The following is a 22,500-nucleotide window of genomic DNA, read 5'->3' on the forward strand; positions in this document are numbered from 1 at the left end:
TGGTGCAGCCACCTGGTTCGCCAGCCCTCAGTCAAAATCGTCCAACCCATGCTAGCATGGAAAGCGGACATTAAACGATGATGATAATGATGGTGATACACGCATATAAACATACACATAATGGTGGTGCTCCAGCATGGCCACAGTCACCGGACTGAAACATGTAAAAGACAGGAAAATAATATTTCAAACGCAATGTAGCTGTGAAAACAGCAGAAAGATTGGGTGTGTCCCCCCTTGTAAACTTTTTTTTTTCCATTCAAAATATTACCTTCTTGTCTGTATAATACAATACACATTCAACACTTCTAAAAACAAAATAGAAGTTTGTTTACATATATGTATTTATGTATGCTTGACTAAACAATTTGTAGATCCTTCCCTGAGTCATATAGATTCATAGGGCTAGTTTACTGGTTTCTGTGGCATATATATATATATATCCAGTCCCTGGATAGGAAGCCAGTCCATTGCTGGATAACTCATTTTTGTCACCTGAGTGGACTGGAGCAACATGAAATGAAATGTTTTGCTCAAGAACACAATACATCGCCCAGTCCAGGAATTGAAACCGCAATCTCTTACGATCTTGAGTCCAACACCCTAACCACTAAGCCAGAATCCTTCACTTCAACAATTAGTTATATAACCAAATGCTCCACTGATATATATGTTAATTAATGATCTGTAATGGAAACAAAGTAAAATGAAAACAAATATTGATACAAATGTGAAGTAATAACCTGTGAACAGACACTAAATTTCTGTGGGTAAGAAGTTAGCTTTGTTTTCAATTTCACTGTGACACCTTGGGTATTTTTCTTTGTGTTGTTGAATGGACCTAAGATTCCAAGACTTGTTAGCAAGATTGAATCCACCGAAACTGCATGAGAGTCAATTTGGTGGGCTGTAAATGTATTTCAAGAAACCAGTTTTATCATGCAATGGTTCTGTTGGAGTTATTATATTAACCCTTTTGATACCAACCTGCCTGAAACCACCTCTGGCTCTGTAGTACAGATGTCTTGTTTTCAGATGTTCTGAATTAAAATCTTCCACCAAGCCTTAGTCACAGTTTATGTTCCTAACACTAGCTTTATGATAAGTAAGTTATTTTACTAAATTCTTTGTTATATTTGAAACTAGCAGTATCGCCTGGCATTGCTCGGGTTTGTTTCGACCCTTTAGAATTGGAATTTTTGAAAAGTAAAAATTTTGCATTATGTAGCTTGTTATCCTCTTTAAGTGAACATTTTTCTGGTTGAAATACACCAAAAAATGGCGACACAGCAGTAAAAAAAATCATAAAAAATAGGGATTTTCATAGAAAAAAGCAATTTTTGATGTAAATAATTTTTGGTGTTAACATGGTCCGATTTGAATTTTTTCTTCTACGGAAGGAAGAGCAAGCCTTCTTCTATCATACTCTCAATTTTGGTCAACTTGTGCCGCAGGGTCTCGGAGGAGATAGTGTTAGTTGAAGGCTAGTTGAAGGCTACCAAACCTGCTTTATACAGACAACTTCAGCTTTATATATAGAGAGATTAATTGAAAGAAACACAGACCATCTCAACAGTATAGTAACAAAAGGGTTAAGAAATGTACGTGTGTCTGACAAATATTCTACTGTTTACATGATAATGCACAGAGCAGTTCAGTTGATTCAACAGCTGGAATACTCAAAACTAACAAAGGATCGCTATTACTCAGCAAGTGTTTGTTCACATGTTTACCTGAATGCCTGATGAGTTTGAGAGTTTTGTTTTATATTGTGCAGTGTAACTAATTGTATTATGCTCACATCAAATTAAAAACTCTTAATGAAACAACTGTAGCAATGTTTGCTTTATGACCACATGGTATCAGGATCAGTCCCACAATGCAACACCATGGAGCAAGTGTCATCTTCTGTCGTCCTGAATTGACCAATATCTTGTGAGTGGAATTGGTAGATAGAACCTGGCAGACTGTTGTTTATATATACATATGTATTCTTTCATTCTTTTACTTGTTTCAGTCATTTGACTGTGACCATGCTGGAGCACCACCTTGAGGGACTTATTTTTTAAGCCTAGTGCATATTCTATCATTCTCTATTGCCGAACCATTGAGTTACAGGGACATAAACACACTAACATTGGTTGTCAAGCAGTGAGTGGGGGCAGGGAGCATGGACACAAAGACGTATATGTGCACTCACACACACATACACATATATACATACGCACACATATATACATGCAATGAGCTTCTTTCAGTTTCTGTCTACCAAATCCACTGACAAAGCTTTGGTCAGCCTGAGGCTATAATACAAGACACCTGTTACGTAGTGGGACTGAACCCTGAATCATGTGTTAGGAAGGAAACTTCTTACCACACACCCATGTGTATCTGTGTGTATCCTTGTCTTTGAATCGTGATGTTGTAAATGAGCATCACTGTCATACAAGCAGTGTTGTATGTTTCCAGTCTGCCATGAAATATATGTCTAACAATGGGGGAAATATTCACCTTGCTTGGAAACAGGTGAGGGTTGATGACAGGATAGGTATGCGGGCATAGCAAGTCTGCCTCAACAAATTCTCTTTGGCCCAAACCAGTATAAATAAGCCTTCAATAAGTCACCATCCAACCCATGCTAGCACTGAAGAACATATATTGAATGAATAAATATATGTATTCATGTTTAGTTAGATGGACAGATCAAACCTTGTTCTTACTCCAACAGTCTCTTTTATGAAACAGCTAAGCTACAAGAATGTAATCAAACCAACACTACTTGTCAAGTGGTTGTGGGGACAAACATAAATACACATACTTATGTATGCATATCTACGACAGCTTTCCATACAGTTTCTAATTTCTTTATTGCCCACAAAGGGCTAAACAAAGAGGGGACAAACAAGGACAGACAAAGGGATTAAATCACCTACATCGACCTCAGTGCGTAACTGGTACTTAATTTATCAATCCCGAAAGGATGAAAAGCAAAGTAGACCTCGGCGGAATTTGAACTCAGAACATAGTGGCAGACGAAATACCACTAAGCATTTCGACCGGCGTGCTAACATTTCTGCCAGCTCACCGCCTTTTTTTTTTCTTTTTTCTTTTTTTTTTATCAGAAAAGATATTTTATCCACAATCTAATTCAGCTTTCCATACAGTTTCTAACTGCCAAAGTCACTCACAAAGCATCAGCCAGTCTATGGCTACAGAAGAAGACACTTGTCCAAAGTGTCATGTGGTAGGACTGAACCCAAAACTACATGGTTGCAAAGTAAACTTCTTAACCACACAGCTATGCCTGTGCCTATATTGAGACCAATGATATTTATAAATGTAATTGTAAAGTTGTAAACCACACTACTGTTGTTATATTGGCCATGCATGTATAAACACTATCTCTTAGGCTCACCACATATCTATAACTTGAAGTGATTGTAACTTGCTATGAAACATGGAACAAAACTAAATAAGGCAGTTGTGGATAGCACATCCATACTATATAGAATTCTTCACACATAAAAATGACTATTACTGATGGAACCATTACTCACAACTCAGCACAATCCTATAAAACACACAGTGTGATTAATGATGTATAAATCTTATGAACAGTGTGACTAATGATATATAAATCTTACGATTAAATTTCAGATACTGGTAAGAATATATAAACATGCATATAAGTTTTTGGTAATAAGGTCTACTGAAACCAAAAGCAGTTACACATGCCCACAAAATTTATATCTTTATCATGAAGATGTGAAATTCTACAAATATTGATCACGATGAATTTAAAGATTCTATTGTTCCAGTTGAACTTTAAAGGACTCGTATGAAATAAAAACGTAACTTAATCTTGTTCTCAATAAATACATGCTTAACAGAAAAACTGTTCCCTATATATATATTGTATTTTAATGTGTATAAGGAACCCTTTTTTGTCAAAAATTAGGTTAAAATATGGATTGTATTATAATTCCTTACATGGATAGTATTATAATACCTTACAAAACCTTTTTTTTCCAAAATTAGGGGGTTCTTTATACATGTTAAATTACGGTATGTCCTGGCACACTATTGCTTACTATGGTAAATGTTCTAGTTCAGGATTTGCCAAAGGGGGTCCGAGGGTTCCTCTAGGGGTTGGCAAGGAATTACAGGGGATCGCTGATATCCAAAGAGTCGAATGGAGGTCAGTGTGCGAAAGGCCCTCTCACCCGGATGAACTGCTTGAAATACTTGGTCAGCGCCATGCTCATCCTTCACATTGATGTTGTCAATTTCAATATAAGATATTCTAGCAATATGATGCATTTTTTACGTTTTTTAACTGTGAAAATAATTTCACAAAAATTGAAAGTTTAATACTGTATACTCGTACATGTAGTTTCAAATTTAAAAAGTGTGTCATCTTCAATAAAATTTCTTAATTTGCCATACATGTATATTTTAGCTAACATTTTAATTGCTAGAATCAGTACCCAGTATGCATTTAAGATATGGTACAGTAGAGGAGGGTGGTCGATGTGGAAGGAGAAGTGGTTAAAGGGGGTTGATGGTTGAAAAAGTTTGGTGACCCCTGTTCTAGTTGATCTGATCAGCAGAACAGCCTACTCATGAAAGTAATGTGCAAGTGGCTGAGAACTTAACAGACATGTGTGCCTTAATTTAATTCTTAGGGAGATTCAGTATAACACAGAATTGACAAAACTGGCCCTTTCGAACTACAAGTACTATTCATTTTTGTCAACTGCATGGACTGGAGCAATGTGAAATAAGGTGTCTTATTCATAGACACAATGCACCACCTGGGATCAAACTCACAACCTTACAATTGTGAGACAAATACTCTAACCACTAAGCCATGTGTCTCCATACATATATAAATACAAACACACACACATACATGCACACACTAGGATAATTGTGGAAAATCCATAAATCCACAGGTGAGATATCAAATTTTATAGTTAATTACTTGTAGACAATAGAAAAGGATTAACCGAAGAAAATACATGTTCCTCTTTGTGATTTAAGAAAAATAATGAATGTGGCTATGTGGTAAGAAGCTTGCTTCCCAACCACATGATTCCAGGTTCAGTTCCACTGTATGGCACCAAAGCCTTGTGAGTAGATTTGGTAGATTTGGTAGATTTGGTAGATGGAAACTGAAAGAAGCCCAATGTATATATATATGTTTATATATTTGTGTGTGTCTGCTTGCCCCCACCGCCATCACTTCACAACCACCACCACCACCACCACCGTTGCTCAACAACCAGTGTTGGTGTGTTTACATCCCTGTAATTTATTGGCAAAAGCAACTGATAGAATAAGTACTAGGCTTATAAGGAATAAGTCCTGGGATCGATATGTTTGACTAAAGAGAGTGCTCCAGCATGGCCACAGTCAAATGACTGAAACAAATAAAAGAATACATGCAAAACTTTTATGTATATATATGTGTGTGTGTGTATACACATATATACACACACACACATTCATAGTTATATAGTTTACAAAAATACCATTATCAAAAGAAGAGAATATTCATCCTTCTAAAAACGGCCCAATACAATGGTAATCCTGTTCAATTGTCAAGGCACACATAGTTCAGCTTGAAAGTCAGATTGAATCTTGCTTGCTTGCAACGTTACTCAGCCAAACTGGTGCATAATGGGGAAATACTTTGAATTAAGTATACCCTGAAATGTTAATATGAATTGAATGAAACAACTTTCACATAAATCTGTAAAGTGGTTTTCCAGATATTAAAGATTTTGGGGGTATAAATACCCAAAACGGTGTATAATGTTCCAAAAATAATCTTTATCCTGAAATGAAGACACTCTTATCTTTCGACACAGTGAGTTGATAAACGAGAAAATACAATTTTTGTTTCTAAGTCAATATCTGTTTCCGCTTTTGTTAAACGCAATAATTTAATCATTTAGAAATATTTTTATGTGATTTCAATAATGTAAATTCAGTAACTATTTATATTTTAGCTTTCATTAAACATACAATATTTTGATGTTTCTCTTAAATTATTTTCAAGTGAATACCATTGCAAACATTTTTTTTGACATATTTAAAAAATATTCTAAGGTGAATATGACTTTAAAAATATGGTAAATATTTCGTAAAAGACCTGTTCGTAACCCCAATGTGAAATAGTTTTTTTCGAGTGCATTCAACGTATCTCACCTCCAAAGATTTGGCTGCTATTTCTAGCACGCCCTACTACACATAACAGCTATTTGTAATAAAGGACCCAAAATACCTGTTATGTGGTAGCAGGGTATGCAACAAATAGCAGCTAAATCTCTCCTTTTCTGGGGAAAGGAGCTGTTTATGCATGATTTCAATGTCACATTTGTTGAAGGCACATGAAATAACCTGGAAAACAAAAAATAAACTCACAAAACAAAACTCCGTCTCTGAGAAACTCAGAGTTTCCCAGTGACCCAACGGGTCACGGGTAATCTAGTATATATGTGTGTGTGTGCAGGCATGGTTATGTGATAAGAAACTTGCTTGGTCTCACTGGGCAAGTGTTTTGTACTACAGCTCAGGTCCAACCAAAGCCTAGTGAGTGGATTTAGTGGATGGAAACTGAAAGAAGCCCCGTTATATTATGTCTATGTTTGTGTTTGCCCCCTCCTCCCCAGTGCTTGACAACTGGTATTGATTCAGCAAACACAATAGGCACAGAGTGGCTGCATGGTAAGTAGCTTGCTTACCAATCACATGGTTCCGGGTTCAGTCCCATTGAGTGGCAAGTGTCTTCCACTATAGCCTTGGGCCGACGAAAGCCTTGTGAGTAGATTTGGCAGACAGAAACTGAAAGAAGCCTATCGTATATACATATATATCTGCATGTGTGTGTGTGTGTGTGTACCATCGCTTGACAACCGATGCTGGTGTGTTTATATCCCAGTAACTTAGCAGTTCGGCAAAAGAGACCAATAGAATAAGTACCAGGCTTACAAAGTATAAGTCCTGGGGTCGATTTGTTCGACTAAAGGCGGTGCTCCAGCATGGCTGCAGTCACATGACTGAAACAAATAAAAGAAAACTAAAAGAAAGGAAACGACACACACACACACACATACATGCATGCACACACACAGTTTATAGATGGAGGGTTTAATTTGTTGAACATGGATAGAAACATTTCTACACAGTGTTCAGCAAACTAAGTGACCTGTAATGTTAGCACTAACTACATAATGAAAGTACCACTCTAGCTGCTAATTGCTTTGATATGCATGTCAGTGGGAGGGGTAAACAAGTTGATAAAGACATACTGCTAGTTGTAATAGTAGATGTGTGTGTGTACATGTGTGCATCATCATCGTCGTCGTTTAACGTCCGTTTTCCATGCTAGCATGGGTTGGACGGCTGTGCATATATATCTATCTATCTATCTATATATATATATATAGGTCCTTTTACATACTATATATATCTATATAGGTCCTTTTACATACTTAACATTGCTTGGTAAAATTATTAATTACTAATTAATTAATTAATTTTACCCTTATTATTATTGACTATATATATGTATGTATGTCTGTATGTATGTAGGCATGATTGTAATCATATGGTTTCAGGTTCAGTCCCACTGCACAGTACTTCTACTCGGGCAAGTGTCTGCTATTATAGCCCCAGGCCAAGTAATTCCTTGTGAGTGAATTTGTTAGACAGAAATTGTGTGTGTGTCTGTATTTGTCATCTCTCCCCCAACTTCCCTGCTTGACAACTGGTTTTGCTTTGTTCATGATTCTGTAACTTAGCAGTTTGGTAAAAGAGATTGATGGAATAAGTACTGAGCTCTTGATATGCATGTCAGTGGGAGGGGTAAACAGGTTGGTAGACATACTGCTAATTGTATTAGTAGATGTGTATGTGTGTGTATATACATATATATGTATATAGGCATAATTGTTGTAATTAAGGAGCTCACTTTGCAATTGTGTTGTTTCAAGTTCAGTCCCATTGCACAGCACCTCATCTTGCTTTACTCATGTCCCTGTAACTTAGAAGGTTATCCACAGAGGCCGATAGAATTAATAACAGGCTTTAAAAAAAATTTGTCCTGAAGTCAATTTGTTTGACTAAAAAACCCTTCAAGGCAATGTTCCTGCGTAGCCGCAGTCAAATGACTGAAACAAGTAAAAGATAAAAAAATACACACAGACACATTACACAGTTGTATCACATGACCATACAAGCAGTCTTTCATTCACACTACATCTGTTTTCTCTTATATCTTATATCTAGCTTTTCTTCATCTCATTTCGTACTCTCTCATTCAAATACAACAGTGCACATCCAGCAAAGCATGCTAACTTCATTTCTGTCTAGTCTTCATAAATCTTCTGCATCGAAAAGCCCATGTTTCACTATCACATGGCATCAAATTTTGTACACAAGCATCATGCAATTTGCTCTTTGCTCTGAGAATTAAATCCTTTGTTGCCAGCAACTACACCCATCATCACTGCTAATTAGCTTATTTACATAACAAAAGATATCAACTACTTTTAATGAGTTTTCTGAGCATTTGAAAGCATGTATTTCAAATATATTCTTAATCTTAATTACTCCCGTGCACCTGTTACAAATGAAATCAATATCCTCTGTCAGTTTGCCTATGCTCCTACTAAACCTATTGTACCTTTCATGGTTTACCCTGGGTACACTGTATAGAATTTCTACATCCCAAGCATGGCCATTTCCCAGATGGCGTAGCACTGTTGTGTCTTCTTACCAGCATACTACAACTTTAGTCTTTCCTATCTTTACTTTGAGGTGTTTTGATTTTGCTTCCATGTCTAGATTTTTGGATCTTTTCATTTCTATAAGAAGCACTGAACTGGCTGTAAGAACTGGGTCGTCTACATACAGAAGTTCTCTCGGACAGCTTGTCTGAATTCTTCTATCATAAACAAGTGGGGATCTGAGAACGAAGCTCTGATGAATTCCTGCTTGTGCACTAAATTCATCTCTGAACTCATTGTTGACTTTCATCTTACTGACTGAGCTTTATTCTTGCCTTGTAAGCCATCCGTCCACCTCTAGTTCTTTAGTGACCATCAAGCTACAGAACAAGACCTTCTTCAAGTTGGTGAATGCTAAATATAGCTAACTACTTTTCCTGCAGTTTTCTCACTAAGAATATTAGTATCAGTTTTACCCCTTCCTGATACAAAGCTGAACTTCATCTCATCTAGGCTAATTTTATTCCTAATCGGTTGTGATATATCTCTTTCTGTAGCTTTCATAAACTGGTCCAACCATTTGATGCCTTGGTAATTGCCATTCATCAGTGGTTCTCTTTTGAGGAAACACTTTGGCCCTATAACATCTGATAATGATAATTTTACTTTAAATACAATTGGTTAGTTGTTTGCTTAGATAGCAAGGGTGAGAATCATTTTGCCAGCATCTACTTAGATTTTTTGTTTTTTTTTATTTAAATGAAAAGAATAAAGATAACTTTATGCATTTTCTTCCTTGTAAATTTTTCTTTTAACCACAGTCTTTAACATTCACACATAGCTATTTCAATGTTGTTGGATTTCTTCAGTACAAAGTAGTCCAGGGTCTAAACCAGGGGTTCTCAACCATTGTTTTTATCTATGGATCCCCTTGATTATTATTTTATTCTGGTGAACCATCATTACTAGTTGATGTTTAAAAACTATTTTTATAGAAGCTTCTTTCAAAATTCTCATTTTGTTTTACACACATTAATTTATGTAAAGTGAACTATGTAAAATGTTAGTGTTTCTTGCAATATATACATCTGAAGCAAAAATTTTTTAGGAGTCCTTAAAATACTAAGAGGATTGCAGTAATCTTAAAGAAGAAAGATGAGATGATGTATTAAAAACTGGAGAAGTGAGACAGCTGGGCCTAAATCAAAGAGTTATATCATTTAGGAGAGCTTGAACCATTGCAGTAGCTGTTGGTTGCAGGAGAGAGAGAGAGGTTGTAGGTTGTTGGTGAGCAAATCTTTGATGTCAATCTGTTGAATGGCCTTGTTTACACATAAGATCCGTGATGTTTGTGAACAGCAGCTCAGTCCTATAGTTTTTGAGATATTAGCAGTGTTACTGTTGTTTAATCCTAGGTCAGTCTTGATGGATCAATCCAGCTATGGTCATCTTGTCCTTTATTATTATTATTATTTTTTTGTCCACGCATTAACTGATCTAAGACTACATTATCTGATGTCCAGCATCTTGGGCAAATGTTTTCTACTATACACCAATTGGCATTGGTTGTTTTAACCCTTTACTATTCAGATTACATTGTTAAATGTAATATTTATTAATATTATTTAAAAATTAATCATGCGTTATCTCATAGCTTTGAAATTTTGATGATGTGACATTGTAAGGTAGGTGTCAGAGGCTGGATCTGGTTGGTTTGAACATAAACCTGGTAGAATGTTTAGACTGGATATAGCTGGTTTAAATGCTAAATGGTTAATTCCCCATTAAATTTGCAGTTCTGCAAAACAGACTGATAGAAAAAGTACTGTAGTCAATTTATTTGATTAATATCTGCAAAGTTGTGGCTCAGCATGGTTACGGTCCAGTGACTGAGATGATTAACCCTTTCATTACCGTATTTATTTTGAGATGCTCTGTTTCTTTCAATTAATTTTAAATATAACAAAGAATTTAGTAAAATAACTTAGTTATCATAAAGCTAGTGTTAGGAACATAAATTGTGGACTAAGGTTTGGTGGAAGATTTTAATTCAGAACTTCTGAAAACAAGACATTTGTACTACAGAGCCAGAGGTCGTTTCAGGCAGGTTGGTATCGAAAAGGTTAAATGAAAAAGGTAAAAGGTATTGATATTGATTAAAACAAAAAAAGAGGGCAGTTCTGTATGAGAGATCCCTGCAGTGGATTTGGGGATAGGAAATTAGGATATTTTCGTTTAAGAAATTAGGATATTTTCATTTAAGAAATTAGGATATTTTCATTTAAGAAATAAGGATATTTTCATATGCCCACAAGCCTTTTTGAGAGTGCTCCAAACATGTGTACTTAAGAAGTTTTCTTTGCAGCTACCTAGCTTTGGATTTGATCCCAATACACATGTATATCTACCATAAGAAACTGATACAGAGTGAACATGTATCATATGTTTCTAATATATATATGTGTGTGTGTATTTGTTCAGTGTGATACAACTTAACTTTCTCTTATCTTTTGCTACATATTCATCATCATTGGTTAACATCTGCTTTTCATGCTGGTATGGGTTGGCTGGTTTGATCTGGAGCTGTCCAAACTCCAGTTGTCTGTTGTGGCATGGTTCATACAACTGGATGCACTTCCTAACACCAAGCACTTAACAGAGTGTGCTGGGCACTTGTTACATGCCACAACAAGCATTCATATTTAGTTTATATAGCTGTGGCACCTTGGGTAACTGTCTTCTACTTTAGCCCCCTACACACACATGTGTACTTTGCTACAAATATTGACAATTTTTTATCAATAGACCATCCACTCACTCTTTGCTTTTGAAGAAATGTGGAATATAAAAAAAATCACTTGAAAAACGAGAGGTAAAGAGTTAGCAAGAGGAAGGGCATACTGTTGTAAACAACTGTGTGCCTTAGTAATATATATTCACCTAACCCATGCTAGTATTTAAAAATAGACATAAAATTATATATAATTTCATTCTGTTTCAGTAAACTCTTGTTCATCCGTACTCTTATACACATATAAACACAATATTTTATATTACAATATAACCTGTCAATCCAACTTTATTATTATTTTATCTCTTATTCATAATGTTTCCTCTTCCCCTTGTAGTCTTTCAGAAATTTATATCATGTTTATATATCAGTTTTATTATATTTTATTTATGTGACTTTTATGTTTTAATCTAAATTCTGAGTTCAAATTGTACTGAAGTTGACTGCCTTCTTTTATCTCTCTGAAGTCAATAAAACGGACACTTGTAATGAGGATTGATTTAATATTCCTATCAAGCATTCTAGGTGCCGTGCTAATGGAATTAGTGGAGTATCAGGACAGTGCTCATTCTCCAAACCTGTAGCATTACAAATGTGATTATTAACTCTTTCACAGTGTAATTAAATTTCATGATTATTCCAGTAATGATGTTTAACATCATATCTGCCAAAAACTAGAAAATTGATATTTTTTCCAAGTCACAGCCTCAATAAACTTGAGATATCTCAAAAATATTAGTTTCAAAAATGACATTCTTCAACAACAAAAGATAGACTGGTATATAAAACTCCTTTCTTCGGTTAACATTTTAGCATTCAGAATACTCTTTCAAATTAATGTTTATTTATTTATTTATTTATTTTGTTTTGAATTAATCATGCATTATCTCATAGCTTCGACATTAAAAAAAATCTTTTTAGGTTGACATTGTAGGGTCAGTGTGAAAAGCCAGATCTGGCCTGTTTAAATGCTAATGAGATTTTGAGTGGATATATCTGATTTCTGCTGTAAAAGAGTTAAGCATTGCTAAAGTTTTAATCCAAATCTATAACAAATCTATCAACAGTTTTTCTTATTGAACACTTTTACTATGAACGTCATCACTATGTTATTTTTCTGTATTTACTCTCTCTCTGTATATATATATATTTATATAAATAAGGATAAGATCGTTATTTAAAATACCAATCTTATCATATGGCCAGCATGGTAATAAAAACCTCAAAGGTAATAATTAATATTAAGATTATAATTAAGGGTATCTAAGAGATACCACCATGCTAGAAATAGCAGCCAAAACTTGACTCTAAAATGAATTATTTTGCTACTTTATTTTGTCTCTTTGTCTTCTCTCCTGGTGCTGTATGAACATTTAACGTGGTTTTAGAGTCAAGTTTTGGGTGTTATTTCTAGCATGGTAGTATCTCTTAGATACCCTTAATTATAATTTTAATATTAATTATATGTATATATATATGCTTTTATTCTTTTCAATCATTGGCAGCCATGCTGGAGCACTGCCTTTAGTTGAGCAAATCAACCCCAGAACTTATTCTTTGTAAGTCTAGTACTTATTCTATCAGTCACTTTTATCAAACCGCTAAGATATGGATACGTAAATGCACCAGCATCGGTTGTCAAGTGATGTTGGCGGAGACAAACACAGACACACAAATACACACACACACACGACAGGCTTCTTTCAGTTTCCGTCTACCAAATCCACTCACAAGGCTTTGGTCAGCCCGAGGCTATAGTAGAAGATGCTTGCCCAAGGTGCCATGCAGTGGGAATGAAGCCAGAACCATGTGGTTGGTAAGCAAGCTGCAAAAACATCAATGTTGATGTTTTTGCTTCTTTAATTAAAAAGGTAGAGTAATAACTCTACCTTTTGGTATTCAAGTACTATTTTTCTCCACCTCGTTTTCTATTTATGTGCTTACTCATGTGTATGTGTATATATATGTATATATATATATATATATATCATTATCATCATCAACGTCTACTATTCCATGCTTGCATGGATCAGACAGAATTTGTTGAGCAGATTTTCTATGGTTCGATGCTCTTCCTGTTGCTAACCCTTACATGTTTCCTGGCAAGATGATATTTTACCATGAAAGAGTGAAAGCAAATAACATTGCTTGTATGATGATGATGTTCATTCACAAGGCTTTGGTTAGCCCAAGGTGCCACGCAGTGAGACTGAACCTGAAACTATGTGGTTGGTAAGCAAGCTACTTAGCACACAGCCACTCCTGTGCCTATGTACATATATATATATATATATATATATATATATAATTGGACAGCCATGAAACGATCGTAGTGTTTTACTCATTATCTTTTATTAAACTTTTAATACTTTTGATATATATTTAAAATAATATAAATTAATTAATTTTATGTATTGGCTTAAGTTTTTCATTGTTTGATTTGCCTAATAGTGGTTTTATCTCTAATTTAATATATATATATATATAATATATTATATATATATATATATATTATATATATATGTATACATATTTATATATATGTATATATATATATATGTGTGTATACATATATATATATGTGTAAACATATATATATATGTATACACATATATATATATATATATATATGTGTGTGTATATACATATATATGTATATGTGTATGTGTGCATATATATATATGTATGTGTTTGTGTATATATATATGTGTGTACCCCCCCCCCCCCCAAAGAAAAATACAAGAAAGAAAACAACAATGCGAGGATGTGATACATACAAAGTATTAACAGACTCTCAGGGAAAGAAAAAAAAATGGTGTTTTACATTTTGAGCAAGGCTCTTCGTCAGAAACAGGAGACAGATTAACGTCCAGAGAAAAGGAAGATGGAGGGAAAAAATCGCCAACAATCCACATGTAGTTACATATGTGTATATCTATTTCTATTTCTATATATATATATATATATATATATATATATAGAAATATATATATATATAGAAATATATATATATAGAAATATATATATATATATTATATATATATATATATGTACATTTCTGTATGTATGTATGTATGTGCCTATAAGCTCTGGCATGGCTGTGTGACAAGATGTTTGTTTCTCAGCCACATGATTCTGCATTCAGTCATGTTGTGTGGGTAGGTGTCTTCCATTATAGCCCCAGATTGACAAAAGCTTTATAAAATAAATACCCAGGTTTGAAAACGTATGTCCGGGGGTTGATTTGTTTGACTAAATTCAGTCCAGTAACTGAAAGAAGTAAAAGATAAAGATATATACATATGTGCATGTATATATAGATATGTATGTATCTCTCTCTCTTTCTCTCTCTCTCTCTCTCTCTCTCTCTCTCTCTCTCTCTCTATATATATATATATATATATATCTATATATATATATATATACACACATATAAAAAGGAAAACAAAATATATGTGAATGTGTTTATTATATTGTTTCACTCATTGGAATGATGATGCTACCCACTGCCATCTCCACCGACAGTTGAGCAAACCAATAATAGTACTTATGGTTTTTTTTAAAAAGTTTGGTACTTATTCTAGCAGTCTCTTTTATCAAACTGCTAATTTATAGGGATGCAAACAAACTAACACTGGTTGTCAAGCAGTAAAAAACAAATGCAAAGTGAAGACCCCACACACACATACACGTGTGTATGTGTAAATATATCAGAAGATAATCTCAACCAAATAGCAATGAAAATATTTTAAATATTAGAAACAAATTAGTAACGATGTGAACAATTAAAACTTTATATATTTGACTACTAGAGGCCTTGTGTGTGTATATATATATGTACATGCATGTATATATGTGTGTATGTGTATAGATATGTATGTGTATATATATAGATATGTGTGTATATATGTATGTATGTATGTATGTGTGTGTGGGCTCACACACACACACAGAGGAGTGAGAAATACACCCATGCATAATATGCTGTGCGAGAGAGAGAGAGAGAGAAAGAACAAAAATGGTGACATGGAATGATGATGCTACCCACTGCCATCTCCACCGACACTCTCCAACCACCACACCCTCGCTGCCTCTACTTTGTATCCCTACTCCATTCCGCTTCACTTGTCACTATCTATTGTTGTATCGTGGAAAAAGCAGCAGCTTCTCCACCGTGTTTTGCTGTTGTTGCAGTCTCATGCATGCAACACATCGTGTCTTTTATGGTGGTAGTAAAGCTCTTGGTGGTGTTGTCGTTGTCATTGTTGGTGATGGTTATTGTGGTGGATATATGAACCATTTCCAAGTGGTGGATGGGTAACACAACTTATGAATAGTGTGAAGCAAAATAACTTTTTAATTATTTTTAATGTGGCCCTCTACATATTCGAGCCCAAATTCTGCCTAAATGTAGCCTTGGCTTTCATACTTCTGTGGTCGATAAAATAGGGTGTCATCATGTACTAGGGTTAATTTAATCAACTGTAGCCCCACCCACTTCCTTCCTCTCCACCCAAATTTAAGGTCTTGTGCCACCGTTAAAAATCCATATTAAGGCATAGCTGAGATTTTAGTCCAAACATATGAGAAGCATGTTAAGCTGAAGACAAACGACATTTATGTGATAGAGTGGGAGGCTGAGATCGAAGTACCCCCCTCTGTGCTGTTTTCTCTCTCTCTTTCTCTCTTCTTTGACACATGCTTCCATTCCAATGAATGCCGTTTTTGACTGCCACTACATAATGTGTAGAGTATCTACACACACACTGTTGTATTTTTGTGTGTGTATAATATATACATACTATATATATATATATAATATATATATATATATATATATAATATATATATAATCATCAGAAATTGCAAAGTGAATCAAGACCCGAGAGTTTCATGCATGTGTGTGTGTGTGAGTGCATACACACATACATGCCTATGCATTTATCTGTGTGTGTGTGTGTATGTGTATTAGTACAATATTAATAATATATTTAAATTTATATTTTATTATAGATAATCTCTTTCGTTATTAATTGAATTTTTGAGGGAGATTCTGTCTCTTAATTCTATATATATATATATCTTTATTGGTAGCATTTCCTGCATGAATGCAATGCATGCATAAACAAATGCAAATAACAAATTTGATTTTAATATGAATTTAAATTCTTTCATTTATGCGAGAGACATCAGCTGAAAAAATGGGTACCCACATGCTGCATGTACCCTGCTTCTATTACGTGGAGTTTTGGAAATTGTACTCTTGATTGATCCATCATAGATGATGCACATTCTTACACACATGCACACATAGCACCACACATGCAGATAGCTTGCTGGTGGGGGTGAGGTGGCGGAGGGGGGGCAAAAACTCAAATGGGTATAAAAAGAAAAATAGACTGATTTGTAGTTGGAGAATGTGGTGGATTGCAAGAGTGATTGAATGATTGATTGATTGATTGATTGACAGAAAAATAGATAGATCAAATGATTCATAGAAAAATAGATAGATTAAATGATTCATAGAAAAATAGATGGATTGATAAAAAAAAATTTTAGGAAAAGAGAAAATAGAAAGCTACATGGATTGATGTACGTATGCATATATAACTATCAGCCTATCCATTTAACTATCCAGCTAGATGGAAGGATGAATGAATGAATGCACAGCTAGATAGATGGATGGCTGCATGCATGCATGAACAGATAGCTGGCTAGCTAGATCGATAAGATGACTAGACGCCATGCCTGTTGACATGTCTTTGACCTACCATGTGATGTAGTAGTAGTGGTTGTGGTGGTGACAGTTGCGTTTGTAGTAGTGGTGGTGGTGGTAGTAGTGACATTGCTGGTAAAGACTAGTGATGAGGGTAGTTGTAGTAGTAGTAGTGGTTGTAATAGTGGTGATGGTTGTGGTAGTAATAAGTATTGGTGGTGGTGATGTTGCTGGTAATAACTGTGGTGGTAGTTGTGGTATTTGTGGTGATGGTTGCAGTAGCAGCAGCAGTAGTAGTAGTAGTGGTGGTGGTGGTGGTGGTGGTTTTTTAGTAGTAGTAGTAGTAGGCAATCTCCTCCCTGGTCAGGTCTTGCAGCCCTGCTTTCATCTAGTCATCCTCTCTACTATGCATTTACTTGATTTGCTAAAAATAGCAGCCAAGTCTCCCTGAAATCACACCCTCTCTACTATCATTCAGCAAAATGATGTAGAGATTGAATTATGATAGTCTGTCCTGGTTATGCAAAAATACAGAATGATCAAGCAAGGAAAGTTTTCAATTTTAAATCTACTCAATCAGAAACGGCTTGGTTAATTAAACAACACAATCCTTTTTTCCATTCCTTATTAGAAGGAATTCCACCACTTCACTCTACTCATTACAGAATGAGAGGAGAAAGAGGCAGGCATGAATGCCACAGTGCTTCATACTGCTCTGATAATTTTGAGTCATTTTGCCATCAAAGTGACAGAAATGGGGAGCTGTCTGGCTTAGATGCTTTTCTTTTATGATGAAATCCTTGTGACATGCTAGAATTTTGTCTTTATATATATACTAGCAGTATCGCCCGGCGTTGCTCGGGTTTGTAAGGGAAATAACTATAAAGCACTTTTAGAGAGTTATAGCCAAAAAATGGGAAAAAAATGATGGTAATTTTTTTTGAGAGTTAAAAAGATCGAGTTGCGTCCCCTAGACAGTCTGTGGTTTGTGTTTCTGATTCTCGACCCCATGTCGAATTTATCGATTTTTTTCAGAACTGAGGGAACTTTTCAAAATTTTTGCTGCGTTAGTTTTGAATTATGACATTGGGCTATGTGTGTGTCAAGTTTCATCAGAATCGGTTGAAAGCCGTGGTCAGGGTGAGGGTACAACCTAACAGACACACAGACACGCAGACAGACAAACTGCCGTTTATATATATATAGATATATATATATATATATATAATATATATATATATATATATATATAATATATATATACATATATAACATATAACATATATATATACATATATAATATGTAGGCACAGAAGGTTCTGGGTTCAGTCACACTGCATGACACCATAGGCAAGTGTCTTCTACTGTTGCCTTCAGCCAACCAAAGCCTTGTGGGTGGATTTTATAGACGGAAATTGGAAGAAGCCTATCGTGTGTATATATGTGTGTGTATGTATGTATGTGTGTGTGTGTATCTTTGTCTCTATGTTTGCTCTCCCCCCATCACCGCTTGTCAACCAGTATTGGTGTGTTTATGTTCCTGTAACTTAGCAGTTCAGCAATAGAAATCAATAGTAAAGTACTAAACTTAAAATAAAAAAAAAAGAGTTCTGGTGGTTAATTTGTTCAACTAGGATGCAGTGCTCCAGCATGACAACAGTCAAATGATTGAAACAAGTAAAAGAAAAATAAAAGAATATATATATATATATATATATATGGTGGACTCTCCTGTTGAAGACGATGTACGAGAATTCAGCCTTTGCCAAATGACCCACCCAAATGATTTGTTTATTGTGATTAAATATTTGTGCCACACATTTGTCTCTCTCTCCGTTAAATCAACATTGTCTGAACAGGTGCACGGTGTACCCATGCATCAGGTGTCGAAGTGATAGCAGAGCAACATGTGATGGAAGTGTTTTGCTCAAGAAGACAATGCCTCTTCCCACCCTGGTCTTGGAATTGAAAGCATGATCTTGCAAGTGTGACTACAACAACTAGGTCATGTGACCCCGGCTGTGTGGCATGTAGCTTGCTTATGAACCGTTTGGTTCCGGGTTCAGTCTCATGGCGTGGCACCCTGGGCAAGTGTCTTCTACTATAGCCTCGGGCTGACCAAAGCCTTGTGAGTGGATTTGGTAGACCGAAACTGAAAGAAGTCCGTCATATATATGTATGTGTATATGTGTGTGTGTGTGTGTGTGTGTGTGTGTGTGTGTGTGTATGTGTATTTATATGTTTGTGTGTCTGTGTTTGTCCTCCCAACATCGCTTGACAACTGATATTGGTGTGTTTATGTCCCTATAACTTAGCAGTTCAGCAAAAGCGACCGATAGAATAAGTACTAGGCTTACAAAGAATAAGTCCTGGGATCGATTTGCTCAACTAAAGGCGGTACTCCAGCATGGCCACAGTCAAATAACTGAAACACGTAAAAGGGTAAAAGAAAGTAAAGAGTATAATTATGTCAGTGAACTGGCAGAATTGTTTCTATGGCAGCAAAATGCTTAGTGGGATTTCATCAGTTTTTATGTTCTGAGTCAAATTCCATGAGGTTGACTTTGCCTTTCATCCTTTCAGGGTTGATAAAATAAGTACCAGTTGAACAGTTAGGTCAATTTAATTGACTTAGCCAACCCCCTTCATATTATACCCAGGACTGAATGCCCAAACCTGTTATGAAATGTATTCCAGCCATGACCATCCTGTCATTTTATATATATCAGCAATACTGTGCTTATGAAAAAAAACAGGAGTGGCTATAGGTGCAGGCATGGCTGTGTGGTAAGAAGCTTGCTTCCCAACCACATGGTTCTGGGTTCAGTCCTACTGCATGGCACCTTGGGCAAGCGTCTTCTACTATAGCCTTGGGCCAACCAAAGCCTTGTGAGTGGATTTGGTAGACAGAATTTGAAAGAAGCCTATCATTATATATATATATTATATATATATATATATATATATGTTTGTGTGTGTCTGTGTTTGCCTCCCCCCTATTGTTTGACAACCGATGTTTGTGTGTTTACATTCCCATAACTTAGCAGTTCGGCAAAAGAGACTAACAGAATAAGAATGAGGCTTACAATGAATAAGTCCTGGAATCGATTTATTCGACTATAGGTGGTGCTCCAGCGTGGCCACAGTCTAATGACTGAAATAAGTTAAAGAATAAACTGTAGTGTGATTTGAATGACATTTAACTGCTATTTCTAGCATACTGAATGTTCACATAGTTGCTCCCTCAGCAGCTCAATCGCTGATAAGTATTGGTTATTCAGTTGCAGAATCTAATCAAGTAAGGTGTTGGGGCCCCTCAGACAGGAATGATGACACTGGATCAAAAGGAGTTGTGCTAGGTTATAGTTCTGACCTGACTTTACCCAACTCATTCTTCCAGGGAATAACATATGTTAAAATATCCTGATGGTGATGATGACGGTGGTAGTGGTGATGGTGATGATGATATAGTAAGGATTTATATAAAAGTGCAAACACACATACACACACACAAACACACAATTTGTGATGGGGTTATATGGTTGTACTAAACAAACAAAAGAAAGGAAGTGAAAATAACCTCCTCCCCTTCCAATTTTGTCCAAAAATAACATAAACTATCTCACTCCTGTATACATACATGTGTATGTTTATATATATATATATATATATATATATATAAAGTTAATCCAAACAAGAAAACAAATAGACAACAACGCAAGGATGTGGAACAAATAAAGTATTATTGGACGCTCAGGAAAGAAGGGAAGAAAGAGGATATATATATATATATATATATATATATATAGGAGCAGGAGTGGTTGTGTGGTAAGAAGCTTGCTTCCCAACCATAGCAAGTGTCATCTGCTATAGCCTCAGAGTGTCCAAACCCTTTGGAAGTAGCTTTGGTAGACAGAAACTGAATGAAGCCCATCGTTTATATATATATGTATTTGTGTGTCTGTGTTTGTCTCCCCACCATCACTTGATAACTGATGTTTCTGTGTTTACATTCCTATAACATAGCAGTTCAGCAAAAGAGACTGATAGAATAAGCACTAGGCTTACAAAGAATAGGCCCATTGTTCGACCAACGGTGGAGTTCCAGCATGGCCACAGTCAAATGACTGAAACAAGTAAAAGAATATATACATATATATGTATATATAGGTGCTAGAATAGCTGTATTCTAAAAAGTTTGTTTCCCAACTATGTGATTCAGGCCAACCAAATTCTTTGTAAATGGATTTGGTAGAAGAAACTGAAAGAAGCCTGTCCTATATATATATATATATATATATACAAGTATGTTATTAATAATAAAATTAATAATATTAGTGGCTATTCAAAGCATGAACCGTGCAGGCAAGTTAAAAAAAATATGATGATAGTGGAAGAGTACCAGCTTTGCTAGAGATAGAATTCAAATGACCTCGGAAACCACAGAGAGCTCACTTTAGGAACAAGCATGGTGAAAATAGATATACATACATGTGTGTGTGTCTTTGTGTTTGTCCTTCGCACCACCTGACGAGCAGTGTTGGTGTGTTTATGTCTCTGTAATTTAGTGGTTGAGCATAAGATACCAGGTTTAAAAAAAAAAATGTAAAAAAAAATAAGTACTGGGGTCAATTCATTCCACTAAAACTCTTCAAAGCAGTGCCCCAACATGGCCACAGTCCAATGGCTAAAACAAGTAAAAGATAAAAGACATATTATATATATATATTTTATCCTTTGAAACGTAGAGTAGATGAAACCTTAGCGACTGAAGAAGGGGTTTTTTCTTTGTGTTAATTGTCCTGTACTCCATTTTTTTGTTGTTTTTAAAAAAATGTCCAGTTCCTTTGGTTTGTGTCTATGTTTTCGTTTCTCTTTGTGTTCGACGTCCCTTTGGTGTCCTGTACTCATATATGCGTGTATATGTACATGTAGAGGTAGGTACGTACATATATGTTTATATATATGCATATGTTTTATTTCATTTATTAATATATATATATATATATATATATATATAATACTAAGGAGTAAATTTCTAAATATAAATTAAAAATTTTTGATTTAAATATTTTAATTTAAAATTTTATATTTTATATATTTTGTATATTATATTAATTATATTTATTTTTATGTTTTGGTTTATGTTTTTCATTGTTTGATTTGCCTAATAGTGGTTTTATCTCTAATTTAATTTATATATATATATTCTTTTATTCTTTTACTTGTTTCAGTCATCTGACTGCAGCCATGCTGGA

General features: G+C 35.1%; 1 protein-coding gene and 1 long non-coding RNA gene across 17 annotated transcripts in view; one reads left to right on the plus strand and one right to left on the minus strand.

The window, feature by feature from the left end:
- Positions 1 to 22,500, plus strand: part of LOC115218961 (mothers against decapentaplegic homolog 4) — a 253,163-nt gene that overhangs the window by 12,486 nt on the left and 218,177 nt on the right. The window lies entirely within an intron of this gene.
- Positions 4,594 to 22,500, minus strand: part of LOC118765943 — a 19,491-nt gene continuing 1,584 nt past the window's right edge. Inside the window, exons 2-3 of the long non-coding RNA XR_005001851.1 lie at positions 12,713 to 12,716; positions 4,594 to 4,739 (exon numbers count right to left, since the gene is read on the minus strand). This is a non-coding gene — a long non-coding RNA (uncharacterized LOC118765943). The remainder of the gene's footprint in view (positions 4,740 to 12,712; positions 12,717 to 22,500) is intronic.

Source organism: Octopus sinensis, linkage group LG14 (genome assembly GCF_006345805.1).
Source record: "Octopus sinensis linkage group LG14, ASM634580v1, whole genome shotgun sequence".
In the NCBI taxonomy this organism is placed as follows: Eukaryota; Metazoa; Mollusca; class Cephalopoda; order Octopoda; family Octopodidae; genus Octopus; species Octopus sinensis.